Below are 18501 nucleotides of genomic sequence, written 5' to 3' on the forward strand. Positions count from 1 at the left end.
TTGTGTAGTTCCCTTTTCTGAAGTTAAAGGTTACTGTGGGGGGCTTCCTTGGTGTGCCCCCCCACCCCCCAGGGATGTTAAATTTAATTATATTATGGTCACTATTACCAAGCAGTCCAGCTATATTAATCTCTTGGACCAGATCCTATGCTCCACTTAGGACTAAATAAAAAATGGCCTCTCCTCCTGTGGGTTCCATGACTAGTTGCTCCAAGAAGCAGTCATTTATGGTGTCAAGAAACTTTAGCTCTGCATCCCGTCCTGAGGTGACATGTACCCAGTCAATATGGGGATAGTTGAAATCCCCCATTATTACTGAGTTTTCTATTTGTATAGCCTCTCTAATCTCCCTGAGCATTTCACAGTCACCATCACCACACTGGTCAGGTGGTCAGTAGTATGTCCCTGCTGCTGTATTCTTACTATTTAAGCATGAAATTTCTATCCATAGAGGTTCTATGGTACAGTTTGGTTCATTTAAGATTTTTACTGTATTTGACTCTATGCTTTCGCTTTCTTTCACATATAGTGCCACCCTCCCCACCAGCGGAACCTTTTCTGTCATTCTTATTTTGTACCCTGTTATTACCATATCACATTGATTATCATCATTACACCAATATTCTGTGATGCCCATTATCTCAATAGCCTCATTTAATACCAGGCACTCACGTTCACCCATCATAGTATTTAGACATCTAGCATTTGTATACAAGCATTTGTAAAATTTGTCACTTTTTAACTGTCTGCCATTACATGATGTAATTGAATTGGGCCTCTTTTTCATTTGACTGTTTGTCGTCAGCTCCTACCTATACTTTATTATCTTTCATCATCTCCTCCTAGGGTGACCAGATGTTCCAATTTTATAGGGACAGTCTTGATTTTTGGGTCTTTTTCTTATATAAGCACCTATTACCTCCCCACCCCATCCCGATTTTTCACATTTGCTGTCTGGTCACCCTATCTCCTCCTTACTAGGATATTGAGAATCCACTTTAATAGATCCTCCCCTAGAGATGTCTCTGTCCAAACCATGTGCTCCTCTGCATCCATTGGCTTTCCCCTAGTCCTTAGTTTAAAAACTGCTCTTCAATCTTTTTAATTTTACATGCCATCAATCTGATTCTGTTTTGGTTTAGGTGGAGCCCATCCCTCCTGCTTTCTCAAAAGGTTTCCCAGTTCCCAATAAATCTAAACCCCTCACTACACCATTGTCTCCTCCACTCATTGAGACCCTGCAGTTCTGCTTGTCTAACTGGCCCTGCGCACGGAACTGGAAGCATTTCAGTTAATGCTACCATGGAGGTCCTAGCAGCCTAAATTTGGCCTCCAGAATGTCTCTCCGATCTTTCTTTATGTCACTGGTACCTACATGTACCCAGGACCACTGGCTCCTCCCCAGTACTACACATGGGCCTGTCTAGATGTCTCGAGAGATCTGCAACCTTTGGACCTGGCAGGCAAGTCACCATGTGGTTTTCCCGGTCATCACAAAGCTATCTTTATTTCTCATATTGAATCCCCCATTACTATTACCTAACTCCCCCTAATAACCGGGATTCCCTTCCCTGGAGAGATATCCTTAAGGTGAGAGGATACCATGACATCATCTGGAGGGAGGGTCCCATCTATGGGATCATTACCTCCGCTCCACTTTGATGTTCTCCTTTCCTGAGGCTTTCATCCTCCTCAGTCTCTGAGGCCCATGAGCTACTTGCACCAAATGCACTCATATGCCACCTGTCCGTAAGGCAGGTAATCATACATGCTGCATTCAGCACAATCAAACTGGACTTCCTGTTGCTGGACTTCCTCCTGCATTGTCTTTACTCTTGCAGCTTTCTTTGTTGTTGGGTTTTGGTTTTTTGTTTTGCTTTATTATTTGTTGTGTGTGTGTGTGTGTGTGTATGTGTGTGTGTGTGTGTGTGTGTGTATTTACTGCCTTAATTTTTTAGAGAATGTTAATCAGGGATATCTAGATCTCCTCCTCCCATTCTAAAAACTCCCTCACAAAGCAGCTGATTGCCGTCATGGACTCGGTATTAAGGTGTCTGTAGAAACTTAGCTACAAATGTTTTCACTTTTAAATACTTGTTTACATAACTGCAGCTTCTTATAATGCTTTGAATTAATAGATCTTTATTTTACAGCTTTAATGGTATTATAGTTATTGTCATCGTCATTCTTTTACCTTAGAATGTCCTTAAGGGTGCTTTTTAAAATTTATTTGCAGAGGCTACATAGGAACTGAAAGCTTGTCTATGTATGATGGTAGAGCTTTTAACTAGAGGTGCATGAATAATTCACAGAACATTTATTTAAAGCAGTGTATCCCAAACTTGGGATGCCGCTTGGGTAGGGAAAGCCCCTGGCAGGCCAGGCCGGTTTGTTTACCTGCTGCATCCGCAGGTTCGTCTGATCACGGCTCCCACTGGCTGTGGTTCGCTGCTCCAGGCCAATGGGAGCTGCTGGAAGTGGCGGCCAGTAAGTCCCTTGGCCCGCGCTGCTTCCAGCAGCTCCCATTGGCCTGGAGCAGTGAACCGCGGCCAGTGGGAGCCGCGATCAGCCGGACCTGCGGACGGGGCAGGTAAACAAACCAGCCCGGTCCACCAGGGTCTTTCCCTACATGAGCGGCGTCCCAAGTTTGGGAAACACTGATTTAAAGAATTCAGTATGTTTTTTTGCTCATGGAATGTCCATGAGCACATCACGATTTTCTTGGAACTGTTTGTTGTTTGAATTCGCTAGGTATCTATTTGTCACTTCCCCCCTCTCTGTGGATCTTGTATGTTTCTTGAATAGGAGATATTGGTCTTGTAGAACAGATCATCTCTTTTGAGTGTGTCTTTGAACTATAGCCATAAACACAGCAGAGCTTTCAAAATATGCAAGACCAACCCTGTAAAAGTCATGAGGGGCCCATTGTGCTCAGGATCAAAATGATAATTTTTAGATATTTTCAGATCCATAGGCAACATATGTTGACTTCCTAAGTTTCATAGCCAATGCCTGCAGACCTTGTAAACTCCATGTTTACTTCAATGGCATTTACAAGGACTGTTGAATGGGCCTGTGCATATTGTAAGGGATACACTCCCCTGCCTTATGCAGCCCACTGGCGACACTAAATGCTTTATCATTGCAAGTGCCTTTATTTCTCGAGTGGGGGCCATTTGGCTCCCAGATTTCCCATATTGTGTCACGCGTCTGTCTGTAAAACGTATACATTGCTTCAGCCAGAACTATTTAGCCGATGCATTTTACAAATATACTCATGGAGTTTGTAATCTGCCTGAATGAAAGCTATTCCTTTGTAGAGTGTAGCGACTACTCTGGGTGTGTCTAGGAAGGTTTAAAGTTCTTTGAACCAAACTCTTAAATCCCATTGATGACATCTTTAGCATGTGTAATCTCCTTGAAACAAAATTATGGAGATTCCAATTGTGCAGAAACTCATAAGAGTTTCTCATACCCTTAAATCACAGCTATGGGAGTTGCTTCTACTTGGATCAGGGCTGAATTTCGGGTCATATATTTGTTGACTGGGCAATTCCTCCACCTCAACAAAGGATACTGTTTTAGCTGCATTGGACCTTATCCAATAAGCACTGAAGACAATGCAAAGATTAATGAAAAGACCCTTAGTGCTTTTGGTTCTATCTGTCTGGGTATTGAATCTGATCATTTATTGCGGCATCAGAATAGTCTGTGTTGCTGAACGTTGTACTATTATTTACTAAGATTCTTAGTTAAAAATAGAATCTTTTGTGATGTCTTCGATTATTAGCATGTTGTGACAAATCTGCTTTGTGGCCTCAACTATCACTGCTATACTAATAGTCTTTGCAGAATCTACATGAAGTGACTAGCATGCTGAATGTGAGGTCCTGGTGAATGTACTGTTGGATAACATGGCAGAATAATTATGGCCCTTTGAGGATCCTGGCCATAAATTCCCCCAACGGGAGTTAGGCCCGGGCCCTCAAATGGTATTTAATTGCCTATGTCCCTCTTTTTTCTCTCTCATATGAAACACAATGCTACCAGTATAGGGGTACATCTACAGATGCAGGGAGAACCGTGGTATTATAACCAACAACAACAATGTTTGCTACTTAGAGCTTTTTATTCATAGATCACTAAGCATTAGCTCTTTACAAAGATGGGGAAGTATCACTATCACCATTTAAAAATGGGAAAGCTGAAGAAGGGAGAAGTTAATTAAATCCTTTGCCCAAGAAAGTACAACAACTCAGGGAACTGAGAATAGAGCCCAATTCCCCATAATAACAAGGAGTCATGCCAAGGGCAGCTACCCAGCAGCACTCACTGTAATGTCCCTGTAATTATGATGGCCACTACCCCTCAGGGCCACAGGTGGCTCTGGAGCATCCTGACTCTGCTTTCCCTTTCTCACAGAGCACCTAAGATCCTTGCAGGTGTGACAGAAAGTCCCTAAAAGTGTGTGGGGCCACTGGTGCCCGAACCATGGCCCTGCCCCCATTTACGCCTAAGGCCCCACTCCACCCCTTCCCCCTGAGGCTCTGCCCTCATGCCACCCCATCCCCCCTGAGGCCCTGCCCTCACACCGCCCCTTTCCTCTGGAGACCTGCCCTCACGTCACCCCTTCTTCCCAAGCCTCTGCACCACCTCTTCCCCCAAGGCCCTGCCCCACCTTGCTCCTCTCCGCCTCCTCCACCTCTGTCGCTCACCCTTACACCAGGTAAAAAGTGGGAGGGACATGGACCCCTCGCCACCCTTGTTCCAGCGCCCCTGCCTCCTTGTATTAGGGGCCAACCAACATGTCCACGTTCTCCACCATATGTGACACAGCAAGGCTTCTCCCCAGCTTAACAAGCACCTCACTGCCATGCCCAGTCTCCTTTAAATAAGTTTACTTATCCAAACATAAGAACATGAACAGAGAAAAAGAGTTCCTCAGCTCATCCTTTGTTCTAGGGTTTCCAAGCCTCTCCTCCCAGGGGTCTCTGGTAATCCTGCTTCTAGCAGCTTCCCAGTCCCAGCCAGCTCTGTTCCCCTTTTGGAACACCAGCCCCAGGGCTACCTCCCTGAGCACCTGGTCCCTTGTTTCAGGGACCCACCACAAGCGTGAGCTCCACTCCACAGCAGGTCTTCTCCACAGGCACAGCCTGCCCCTAACCATTCCTCCTCTTCCGGCCCTCTGACAGGCCTTTAGAACCCCAGAGTAGCCCCGAAACCTTTAGCTCAGACTCAGGGGCGCTGGGCCTGGCCTACTCACAGGGACCAGCTACCGTGTGATACTCCGCTTGCCCTGCTAGAGATCTAGCACTGTGTGGCTCTGGTCAGAGGCGTCAGGCAAGCTTTGAGTTAGCCAATAACTCATGTTGTGTGGGACAGGGAGACGTGTGTTCTATATTATTTGTCCTTTCAATAAACTTCTTGTTCTCCTCCAGTGCGTAGGTGCATTTGTCATACCCTCTTCCATCTAGCTGCTCTTGCCTCACTTCCCCCTGCAGCTACTGTTACCCTAGTAACTCTGTTGTGTGTGCAGTGTTGGGTGCTTCTCTCGTCTATGCTCTTTCTGGAAAGTTACTGGTCTAGCCTATGGCCACAGCTTGGCAGCATCCTTGTGCCTCTTGCTCTGCAACCTGCCTTGTTCCCTACCTTGCCTGGCCTAAGGTGCCTGTGTAGGCTTGGTTGGGATCCACAGCTGCAGAAACCTATGTGAATCCTGATGGCAATAGAGCATATACCTGCCAGCCGACTTTCTCCCCGCTGGCTGAGCCACATACCTTGAGGAAGAGGAGGCGGTGGGAGGTGCACAGGTGAGGTCAGTATGGTATTAAGCATGAGCAATACTTTCTCAGGCTTCATCGGGAGCGAGTGTTCCCTTGACTGACAGACAGACAGCTAGGAAGGACAACCTGAACGTGGTGATTTTCTCTGAAAAAGGACTGTAAAAGTGGGCGTCCATGTTTTTCATCTCTCAGTAATGTGATCAGTCCGCAAGGAAAATATGTTTTCCCCAAATGCCAGCCCGGCACACTCAGCCTGGGGGCTCTGAAAGCCTCTTTCCTTCTCATGCATCATCACGAAAGCCCTGTGGGCCAAACACTGCCCCAAGTTCCATCTCTGGAACCTCCCTGAATGTAGATCTCCCCCTCCTACCCGGAAGGTTACTCAGCCGTCTTTGTGGCACCATTTCCCTCTCCTCTGCTGGACTCATGAGGGGTCTGGGGTCCATGCTGGAGAAGGAGAGGAGACTGAGCAGGCTGGTGAGGGGTAGTGGATGGACATCATTCTCCTTTGGCTCTGCAGAGACTCCTAGGATAGATAATACAACCCTAAGCTGTGCTAGCTTCTTAGCAGAGCCCCGTCAACCAGGTCGCAGGACGAGCTGCAGTTGGGAGAGCCCCCAGTAATGTGAGGCCAATGGAGCTGGTCTCTCATGGATTACTGGGGATCTGCCAGGTTTGGGAGCAGGCCCTGAGACGTCCTCCCTAACAGCCATTTCCTTGGGCTTGTACACAGGAGGGGATGATCCCAGCTATGGTTTGCACAGGAAGCTGTGATGCAAAGTTTGCTCTCTGCAAGCCTGTGTGGAGCAGGTAGAGCTGAGTTAGTGGGCTGTTCTGGAATGAAATAACAAGCAACACCTCTGTTCAGGTGAGCTTGTGGCGCCCTGCTCCTGTGATGTGATCACAATGGTAGTCTCAGGTAGGAACCATCAGCCATGTCTCCTTTCACATATTTCACCGAGAAAAAACAGGTTAAAATAAAATTATTTCATAAACGGAGTCAGTTTTCATTGCACAAAGTGATTGTCATTGGGGATTGCTCATCGCCCTACAGCTCACGGAATCTTTCAAAGCAAGAGGGCAGCTGTTTGCCTGGCTGTAATAATGCTCGTTAGCACTGTCAGTAGATGTCCCTTTCTGCTGACACTCTGATCATCACATCAGCCTTTGCCCAGTGTATGCTCACAGTGGAAGAGGGAGCACGTTAGTTACATTGACAAGGATGGCACAGAAGGCAGTTGTGAGTAAGGATTCTGAATGTTGTGTTTGATAGGAAGTCAATATCAGTAAAACAGTTTTCCTGGCTGATCATTAGAAGAGCAAAATACACCAGCTACCAGGCCTGAAGGAGGTCAGAGATCCCCAGAATGCAGCAGCGCTGTACCTGTCATTCCAAAGATATAAATGGAAATCATACACATATGAATAACAGGATATGCCCCCAGTGTGGAGAACTGACATGCAGAGCTGCACGGAGACAGCCATACGTAGTGCTTAACAAGTTTAATTGGCCCTACAAAACTCAGGTTCTATTCTTGGGCACCACCTACTGGCGCCTCATCTATTAACTAACTACATGTGTACAGATGTGCAGCACTCTTGTAACTCTCAGGACCTAAAAGGAAGAGGCCAGCTTGATTTTGCCAGACCTTGAATGAATGTTCAGGTTGCATAGTATGCTGTTGCTTTTGTAATGGAGGAGAAACATGCTTCTGTGTCCTCTTAAAAGCCATGTTAAGTAACAAAGAGAAGCATAGACGGGACCAGGAGAAGGGATGTTGAAAGAAGTGAATCATAGAATATCAGGGTTGGAAGAGATCTCAGAAGGTCATCTAGTCCAACCCCCTACTCAAAGCAGGACCAATCCCCAGACAGATTTTTGCCCCAAATCCCTAAAACCCTTAAGGACTGAACTCACAACCCTGGGTTTAGTTGGCCAACACTCAAACCTCTGAGCTATCCCTCCCCCTATAATAATTGGGGGTATCCTATCTCCTAGAACTGGAAGGAACCTTGAAAGGTCATCAAGTCCAGCCCCCTGCCTTCACTAGCAGGACCAAGTACTTATTTTTGCCCCAGATCCCTAAGTGCCCCCCCGGATTGAACTCACAACCCTGGGTTTAGTAGGCCAATGCTCAAACCCCTGAGCTATGAAGTGAGAGATGGATGAGAAAAAACAAGAGAAAGAAGTGAAGGAAGATGAATAGTGTGGCGTCAATAGCTAGAAAAAGTCAGGAGGCCTGATTCTCCACTGGCCTGCACCTTGTGCAAAGGTAGAGTAAGATACCACTGTTCTGACTTGGCTACATTTTACACCCATCTTGCACTGGTGTAAACACGGTGACTCTGGCCCAGGCAGGGTTTTGTGTGTGCATCAGTAAGGGTCGTGTGGCGCAGAAAGAAACTTTATGAATGATTTGGAAGCAGCAGAACAAACCAGAAGGAAATAGGGAGTGGGATTGCTCACTGCTTTGCCCTTTGTGTAGCCATCTGCACCTGTGCCACATGGGTGCCAGGGGGCTGTGAAATGCTACCATTCTAAGTCTGTGGCATTTGTTAGCCTCTTTGCACAAAAGCTTAATATCTAAATAGAGAAGCAAGAGGAAGGGAAGCGACTTGGCCAACCAGCAGAGCCAGGAATAGAATCGGTGTCTCCTGACCCCCAGTTCAGTACCTTGGCCTCTGGCCCAGCCTGCTTTTGCCAATAGCTTTTCATAAGCTCCACTGCATTGTTTCAATGACTACACAGGGTGCCAGACAGTGGAAAAATTAGGCCTGGTTTATCCAGTGAGACATGAAAATGATTGACAGCCAGACAGGACTAGATAGGATTGAATGTTTTCTTCAGAGAAACAAACTCACCCTAGTGACTAGCTTAAAGGGATGACTGGGTCAAGACACAAACTCTGCATTGATAGGTGTTCCTAAGAACCATGGACCAAATCTTCAGCAAGGTTTGACCTACACAAGCTGCAATGTTTAGAACAATCCGTGACCCATTTTTGAAACAAGTTGGGTGTACAAATAGTTATGTAAACTGTGCAGGAAATTACTGATGTTGCGCCTCCCAATTGGATAATTGTTCGTGGAAATGATTAGAGGTGATCATTTATGGGTGCAGTTGGGTAATTGCCAGGACCACCTAGGTTTTATGGGTTCATGACCCTGCAATGAGGAGGAGCTGGGACGGAGCTGCTCTCCCTGGCATCATCCCCCTGAGAATCTGTGGGAAGTGTACTGTCAATGGGAGTGTTGCCATTACCATCAATGGGAGAAGGATCGGGCTCATGATCCGACAGCTATCCAATCTTCGGTGTTGTAAATACAGGCAGGACTATCCCGGGGGAGAGTTCCATAGTCAGTATTACGTGACCAGATCAATTGATGTTCTAATAGAGACGGGAGCACAAAGGGAGACATCAATATGCATCAAACCACAGCAAGTCAAAGGAATGGGACTCACCCACTGCCATGCTTGGGTTTGTCCCCATACTAGTGCAAGTCCATGATTGCAGAGGACATACTCCTGATTCTCACCTAGAGTCAGGCCTGCTGTTTTTAGGTCAGTGTGTCTTATTTTTTCTGGGCCTGTTATTTAAAACTAACATCACAAATAAAAATTCCTAATTAGACAGTTTTTCTTGTTAGTGATGTTGATGGGAAGTTTTGGGTCACCGCTCTCACAGTCTGCAAATTGGTATCTCCTGAACTCTGAAATGATATTATTAACTGCAATGATAAATTGTGTCTTTGGGTTGGGAGCTCTGTATCTCTGCGAAAGGTCTGAAGATCTCCGCACATTCTCCAACCAGGAGACCATGGGATGCAACCTCCATCCTTCTAGCACAGGGAGTTTCCCGTCCCAAGCCTGTTAACTTTCTTCTTTAATCGACTGGCACCTACTGCAGTTTCTGCTTCCCTCACAGGCCCTGTGTGATGTCTCTGCTGTACTGCAAACACAGGGAGCATGAGGCTGAGAATATGTGACTCAAACTCAACTCTCCATCCCACGTGGTTGCACAGAGCACTATCACCAGGCACAGCATGAAAGCCTTTTCCATCAGGAAAATGTAACCACTTCTTTCCTGGTGCTCAACTCCAGCATCTCTCCTAGAGTAGCACAGGGCAGGCTGTACTGATGGTTTGCAATAGAATGCTCTGATCTATCTACCTAAGGGTTTTATACTGCTGCCCATCACCAAGGTATCTGAGTGTCTTCCATATAAAATCAATAGCAAGAGTGAAGTCTCTGGTGGACTTGGAGTTTCTGGCTGTTCTGTTTTCTGGTCAAAATTCTGTGCTGGGGATAGGGTTTTTTTTTAAATGTTTTATTAACTTCCTCCTTTTATTTTGAGGAAGTGTTGGAGGGGACTAGAATTAGAAGATGGTGTCAGGTATTATTGTGAGAGGTATCTGGTACATGCAGTAGCCCTTGGCAATGTAGTTTGCCAGTGAACTTTACCAAGGACATTAACCAGTAGTGAAATGGTTACGAATATTAAGAGTTGTTGAAAGTGATCATGTTCACAGAAGTTTCTTGCAGTCAAAGCAGCAACCTCCTTGTATTCTTCCATGCTCTGTTCCATGATGTATGGCAAAAAAACAAAAAACCCACAACATTTTTCATTTCTGTGCCATGTCTCCTTGCACATAAATCCATCCAAATGAGACGGGAATCTGTCCTTGGAAGACACTTGCATGATTTGAGGGTGTTTGTCTGGCTTGGTAGCTTTCCCTGATTGCACTTTTTTCAGAACTATTGAAATCCCTAATGAGATGTACAGATTACATCTGTATAAATCATTCCAGAGATGGCAGCTATTCCACTAATCACACTGAATAAAGGATCTAGGCCTTACTCTTTTGGTTTCATTACAAGCAGTATTACAGTACTGAACCATACCAAGGAGCAGAATTTAGCCTACACTCATCAAAGGCTAGGTCAGGTTAGTTGAAAAGACAAGACAGTTGTTGCTAAAATGGTCCACAGACATCTAAAAGAAAAGTCGTCTTATGCAGAGTGAATGCACGATTTTTTCTTTCCAGTAGGAATATGCTTCTATCATACTGTTAACAGCACATTTCCCTGCTTTAACAGCAGTAGGCCACACGTCTATATCATCTTTCCACATTCTTGGGGAGTGGGGTGAGGAGAGGTCTGGTCTCACAGATAGAGCTGGTGTGGTCATTAAGCTACAGTCTTTTTATCACAGCCAGCACTAGCTGTGATTCTCCATCATTCCCAGTTGTGTGGTGGCAGCTATTCAAAGGGGGTATGCTATTCATTGCCGACAGTATGTAGGAGCTCTGCTGGGCCACATAGCACTGGACATCTCTGCGAAACAATGGCAAATCACACAGTCTGCAGGTTGACCACTGGGCAATAATAATAATTATCTTTATCTTTCTGTGTCCATGATAGCTTTAAAATTGCACTAGAGGGAATGATTCCGCATCAGCAGGGAAGGGGACTGGATGATGTATTCAGTCCTCTCCACCTTGCACTTCTCTGAATCCTCGATTGTGCCATTCCACACAAATGCTCTCTTGCACACAACCCAATCAATTCTCTAAACCTCTGTAGAAAATCCTGCATTGCTGCTCTAGATTATAGTCACGGACCTTTATAGTGATACTGACATCTGATTGTCAGAGGTGCTGAGCACTGGCGCCACCTCTGGCTTCCGCTGACATAGCAGGTGCTCTGCATTCTGAAAATAAGGCCTCAAGGCTTTTGTAAAGGCAATGTTCAAAAGTGATTCGTTGTCTCAATTTTTTGGGGGGGGGGGGCAGTTTGAGGCGCCTCAAAAGGGCTTGGTGTTCATGAGGGGTTGCTCAGCCCTTTTGGAAAATCAGAACTCTTTTTTAAAGTGTCTCAAGTTGGGTATTCAAAAACGGAGGCACCTAAAATCACCAGCCACTTTTAAAAATGTAGGAGATTGCAATGTGTTTGTGTGTATGTGCATGGGGGGAGAGAGAGAAAACGCGCACACACACACACACACACACACACACACACACACACTCACACTCACACAAAGATTATAGGCAACACTGGCAATGATGCCTATAGTTAGGATTGCCTGACACTTCCCACTATAAGCTCCTGCTTTCAGTTGCTTATAACGTAGCCAGACTTTAACCATTCAGGCTGAAATTTTCCATGCTGGGTTTCTGCCTTGGGCTGAATTTTTCTGGAAAGTTACAGCACAAATGATTCAGCTACTTCTGAGAACAAGGTTAGGGAAAAATATGTTGTTTTACCCTTCTTAAAGTATTCTTACAACCATTTCACTGAGAAGCTCCAGTGCCTCCATCCTTTGGTGTAAGGGCTTGAAATTTGGTAGTGCCAGGGATGTTCCTTCTGCTGTCTCTGTGAAAATCTGCCCAATAATTTTAGCAGGTTATAAGCCTGTGAAAATCACAGTTCACACATGCACATACTGTTAGAGGCTGCCACCATTAGTCTCTGAAGATTCCATCTGAACTAAGCAGAAAGGGGCAGGGATCGCAGGGTGCGGACAGTAGGATGGGAACAAGGGGGTAGAAGCAAAGAAGGGTGGGACAGAAGGCTGGGGGAGACATGCTGGGGAACAGGGTCAGAAGCGGGGCCAAAAAGGGAGGAGTGGGGCAAAAGGATCTGTAACCAGTAGAGAACACTGCCTTCCAGAATCCAGAACTTAACCCAGGTGGCAGTCCTGAATCTCATCATGCCTCTGCTGTCTGTAAAGAGCTGCAACCCCCCCTGGCAAAATGTCTCATCCCCTTGTTTTAGTTGAGCCACATAGAGGATAACAACCTATTACTGCTACCAGTTGCTCAAGTAGTAGAGATTTGTGCTGTGGATCTAAAGGTTCCAACCTTACTGATGATCCAAGTAGGAGTCAATAGCCTTCAACATGATGGAATTTCTATTTTAGGCAATTACATTCAACCCCTTCTTCCCACCAAAACCCCAAACCTCTATTAAGAAAACACTAATGTTGCAGAGTCAAGCGTTCAATACTTAGGAGATGCTGGAATTAGGGCTGACTGTTCACAGATGGCCACTGCTTGTTTCTCATTTTCTTGATTGCCAATTGGAGATACCTAGTGCCAGATTTGCAGAAGTGCTGAGCACTCACCGCTTCAGATAACATCACTGAGAGCTGTACTTAGAACATAGAAAGTGCTGTACAAATACTAAATAGCCCGAAAGATCAGGCCTTAAGCATCTCAAGTTGGGCACCCAAAATCAGTGGAAACTTGATAGTTTAAGTTCTCTGTGCCTCAGTTGCCCATCTTTAAAATGGGGATAATATTCTCACCTCACAGAGGAGTTGTGGAAATAAATTAATGTTTGTGAAGCACTCAGATGCCATAGTGATGAGCAATGGTGAAAACCCACAAGGAAATTAATAATTCTGTATTCAGAGCAGGGTTTGGCTGGTGTACGTTAAATAGACCTGGGGCAACACTCTGAATGATGAGGATTAAAAGAAATATTAAATAGCTACCCCTTTAGTGAGCACTGTCCATCCTTTGCACGGAGTGAGGAAGGGATACTGTCAAAAAATCGTACGCAGTTAAAGACTGTATCATAATGCATACACATAAGGCAGCTGAATTAAGGTTGCACAAGCAGCCTTAATTCTAGCATTTGTTACTTTTGAGCGCTTGATTTTGCAATCTTAATCTTCCTTTAATACAGAAGTTTTTATGTCATTTTTCTTAGGATGAAAAACACATTTATCTATACTGCATGTCAACACTGTCCAACTGCCAGCTGCTGTACTCATGTTCCTCAATGCTGCTGTCACTGAGAGGACAAGCATCAAACAAGTTTTCCCTTATTGGCTGGAACTGGACTAACTTATCCACAGACAACCAGTAAATGAGAACATATGTGAAACGTTTTTTCAATTGTTTGTCTCTCATGATGTCCAGCCTCGTGGTTGGCAAAGCACTGTTGTTTTTACAGGGAGAGAGAGACAAGGAATGGAAGAGTTTTGATTTACTTAGACATTTAGATCAGCCTCTTTTAATCCAGAGCTCAAGCAAAAGATTTCATAGGGATCAGTCAATGAATTTTATCACGGCAACTGCTTCGAAGTCTGTTGAGGTAAACTAGGCATTGCAATCTCATTAATTTATTAGTCTTTCACCCCAAAAAAATGATTCCCAGAGACACAGCTGCCAAAAGATGGACAGATTCCCGCCTCCAACAATAAAAAGCAGAAGCTCTTGCCTTCAAAACCAGACAAACTGGCTCGATAACCCAGATACTCTTGGCTTGCTGCCCTTGCCAGTGCACCAACTCAAATCCCCTCCCATGCGGCAGTACAAAGATGTTAATCCATGGCACTGAAGGTACCCAGATTAGCCCAGCGCAGGATTAAGATGCCGAGCTGTTGTTAGAGGATTAGTATATGGAGTTCTCAACATTTCCAAAGTTGTATTGGAAATTATTTCCAGTGAGGTCACTGACTTTTTGGTGCTGCTCTAAGTATGGCCTGATTTAAAGCATCTGGAGGGAATTTTTAAATCAGAAAAGGCCAGAGAAAGTTTCTGTGCATTTAGCATGTTATTCTCTGCAATAAATGGGACAATATTATGGGGACTCACTTGATTTTTGTTTGGAGAAGTAAACAGGACTGGGAGACTAGGTGGCTCAGGAGCTTGATAATAGCCTACAAAGACTTTCCTCAGTTGCCAGGTCAAATCCACCCAAGATGGTGTGGGTGGGGTTATTACTACTAAAAAGTGGGGTTTATTACAGCACAGACAATGTGGTAGGTTCCTTATGGAAGGTACTGGTAAAGGCAGCATGGACTGGAGTCAAGAGACTTGGCTCTTCCAGTGACCTGCTGGGCGACCTCAGGCAAGTCATTCCACTTCTCGGTGACTGTTTTGCCTCCTGGCCTTTGTCTATTTAGATTGTGAGCTCTTTGAAAGAGGCACTCTATCTCAGTACGGGTATGGCTACCCTGCAATCGGACAGCGCATGTAGGCATACCCAAGGTAGCTCACTAAAAATTGCAGCATAGCTGCTGTGGCATAGGCAGCAGCATGGGCTCACGACCAGCATGTGTACCTAGGTTTCTAGGCAGGATTGTACTCAGGTAGCTAGTCCGGGCTGCCAGGTTTTAACAAGCTGGTCTGATCAAAGCTAGCTTGGGTATACCTACACATATTTCAATTGCAGTGTAGACATACCCTCAATGTATCTACGGTGCCTAGCACAATGGGACACTACCATAATAATAATCATGATCATTAATAAATGGTAACTGCTATTAAGCTAAGGTCCATGCCCCAAAAGTGCTACAAGCTAATTCCTGATCTTGCAAAGACTGCGGGGGTAATGTTTATTACCATTCATTCATTTCCATTTATATAGCACTCCTCCACAGTTCTAGATGCCCGGCATTTTAAAATTCCATCTCATGCAACCATTGCAGGATTGCTGGGCAGCCATTTTAGATACAGCTGTGTCTATAGATATGAGCGAGATGATGACGACAGGTCAGGGAAAGTACTTGGAGGGACTTGTGGTTTGCGTTCCCCATCGCCCTCCAGTATTCAGAGGGTGAAGCTACCCGTTGTGAAGCAGGTTGGAACCTCAAGGTGACCATGGCCCCAGCAATTTCAGACTTCTCTGTCTTTTGCTTCCCGGTGCAGATCTCACCCCTGTCATTCATATGGCCATCGCGTCATTGTCCATCACTCCTACTTGGGGTTTATACTTGACTTTCGCCGGGAAGCTTCACCAGTTGCAGAGAGCAGCTACCCTTCATAGGAAGGAGACAGTCATCAATCCCCACCCTCAGTGATTTGCACTGGCAACAGTAATGCAGCTCTTTTCATCAGTAGACCTCAAAGCACTTTACCAAAGCAGGTCAACATTATTATTATCTCCATTTTATAGTTGGAGAAACTGAGTCACAGAGAGGGGAAGTGACTTGCTCGAGGTCACACAGCAGGGGTATCCATTAGGCTAGAGTTTCTCAAACTGGGGTCCTCAGAACCCTGAGAGTCCATGAGGGTACTTCAGGGGGTCCGCAGGCCTCTCTGATCAACTGCTCCCCCCCATCCTCAACTCCTCCCCCTCCCTCCCAGCGCCTCCTGCACAACAGGGAACAGCTGTTCAGCGGTGTGCCGGAGGCACTGGGAGGGAGCGGGAGGAGCAGGGGCGGAGTGCACTCAGCGGGACAGGATGGAGAGAAGTGGGGAAGAGGAGAGACAGGGGTGACACAGGGATGGGAAAAGGTGGGGTGTTGGTGGGGCCTTGGGGGAAGGGTGGAGTGGGGGCAGGGTCTGGGGCTGAGTGAGGGGCTTGGGGTCCACGAAAAATTTTAAATCAAAACGGGGGTCCTCGGGTTGCTAAAGTTTGAGAACCGCTGCATTAGGCCACAAATGAATTTAGTTCAAGGCTTTGCTTATAGTCCTCATTGATCAAGTCCTGAGGTACCTGAATAATTGCCTCTCCACAAAGACCTTCAGGCCATTGCGACTGGTCAAGTTGTCCTGAGGTACGAGCTGGGCTAAGGCAGGGACAGTCTCTCCTTGGTTCAGGGATCCTGTCCCTGGCCTCCCTTCTGTAGTATGTCTGCCAGAGTCCCCTCCCCCGGCATCTGCATTCAGGGCTTGGCGCATGGACCTGCTTTTCACGTCAGCTCATGTCTCTCTTCCTTTTTCAGCCCTATGTAATGGCTATTAGCCAGGATGGGTAAGGAATGGTGTCCCTAGCCTCTGTTCGTCAGAGGATGGAGATGGATGGCAGGAGAGAGATCACTTGATCATTGCCTGTTAGGTTCACTCCCTCTGGGGCACCTGGCATTGGCCACTGTCGGTAGACAGATACTGGGCTAGATGGACCTTTGGTCTGACCCAGTACGGCCGTTCTTATGTTCTTATGTCCTTCTTTATTCTGTTTTCTTTGTCCGTTTGGTTTGGCTGGAGCGGTGGATGGATGGCTGATTGGGACCAGGTGGGTTTCAATTATACAGTGCTCCAGATGTAAAGCCAAACAAATAGGTATCTATATATAAATGCAAAGATGTATAACCAAATAGAGTACTCTCATCTCCTTCTTGGAGAGAAAAAATCCTCCTCACACTCACGGTCAGTGTCTGGCTGGAGTGAGTTGTGATGGGTAGCATTAGTGGTCTCTGTAAAGTCACTGAGAACAAAATCCCTCCCCAAGAAGCGTATTTTTAGCATAATATGTACAGTGGCAACTGAACATATTTATATTGGGGAAGGATGGAGTCAGCCCCCAGAGCAAACTCTTTCTCGGGAGATCTCTAGCTAAAAAGCTCTCCAGTTCCTCCCCGTGTAGGTTGTAAATCAAACTCCATGACACTGCTTGCATGTGGTATTGCCAACGCTGGAATTCAGGTCAGAAGAATCATACTCCTGGCATCAAGAGATTAATTTCAGGGTAGTGGAGCTCGACAAGTTGTTACTGCTGGTCCCAGTGTATATGGGAGTGGTGACTGAACAGCAGTCCGGATGTACCTCTTGCCTTGCACTCCAGCTTCTGTGGGGCTGCATCACGCTCCTGGGCTGTCCCAGAGTTGCACTGATGTCAGCAGGGAATGTTGTATCATGCCACAGCTCAGGAGGTGCATTTTGGCCAATGCTTTTGGTATGCCAGGTGTCACCAAAGTCATTGTGGTCTCTAGTTCCTGCAGTGAAGGATAAGGTTGCCCTGTGTAGATATGAGCCAGCACAGAGCCACACCTCCCCTGGAGACTCCTGAGCCTACATACCTGCTACTGCACCCTTTGTGGGTATAGCTTACTGCTTGCCATCCCTGCCAGCTAACTCCTCTGGCCAGTGTGTGGGAAGGGTGGAGCCATGTCCCTCAACCTCCTGCCTGTTTCCTTTAGAGCACTGTGGGCACCCTAAAGCATCAGGGATGGAGCTCTCCCTGCCCTCCCGAAAGCACTGGGCACTGCCATTCTGCCTGACCGTTACACAGGCTGTGCATGGGGAGGAAGATACCACACCTTCCCCAATGCATAAGGGGCAAGCAGCAGCTAGCCAAAAATAATCTGTGGGTTTTACTGGATCTGGTTAGTTTCACACTGTATTATTGAGAGGATATAAGGGCCACAGAGATTGTAAGCAAATGACCTGGAGGATGCCGACTCTCCTTCACTGATATGTCCTGCACTAACAAATCATGCTTAAACCTAGTGGGTAAGGAGTAAATATTTGTATGAGGGGGTAGAAGAAGTCAAGAGCGTTCCCAGTGCTAAGTATTTGGATTGTCTGATTGTTTTCTCATTCTTATTACTCTCTGTCTCACCAAAATCTAGGTGTTGCGCTGAATTTTCCCAGATCTTTATTTCCTTAATGCTTTTGTCTCCTATAGAACTGATGTGCTCCATGGGAGTTCTCCGAATCATATAGGATCTGATTCTGCCGCCCTGACTCAGCATGAGAAAGGGTGCTAGAATTGGGTCTGTAGTATTTAATCAGAGCCAAATCTGACTGGCTCTTAGTTGGGTGGACAGTATAGGGGAAAGCACAAAGAATTCAAGATTTGGATTTCCCCCCCCTCCCCTCATTCCAAAACAGGGAGAAAAGTCAAAATCTTGAAAAACATCCACAAACTGATAATCTGGAAAAAAAATCCATTTGTGTCAATGCAAATGTATTTGGATCATTTTGAAATGTTTCATTTAGATGTTGGCATTTTAAAATCTTTTAAAACTTTTTTTTGTTTTAG

The sequence above is a fragment of the Mauremys mutica genome, chromosome 3, assembly GCF_020497125.1.
Source record: "Mauremys mutica isolate MM-2020 ecotype Southern chromosome 3, ASM2049712v1, whole genome shotgun sequence".
In the NCBI taxonomy this organism is placed as follows: Eukaryota; Metazoa; Chordata; order Testudines; family Geoemydidae; genus Mauremys; species Mauremys mutica.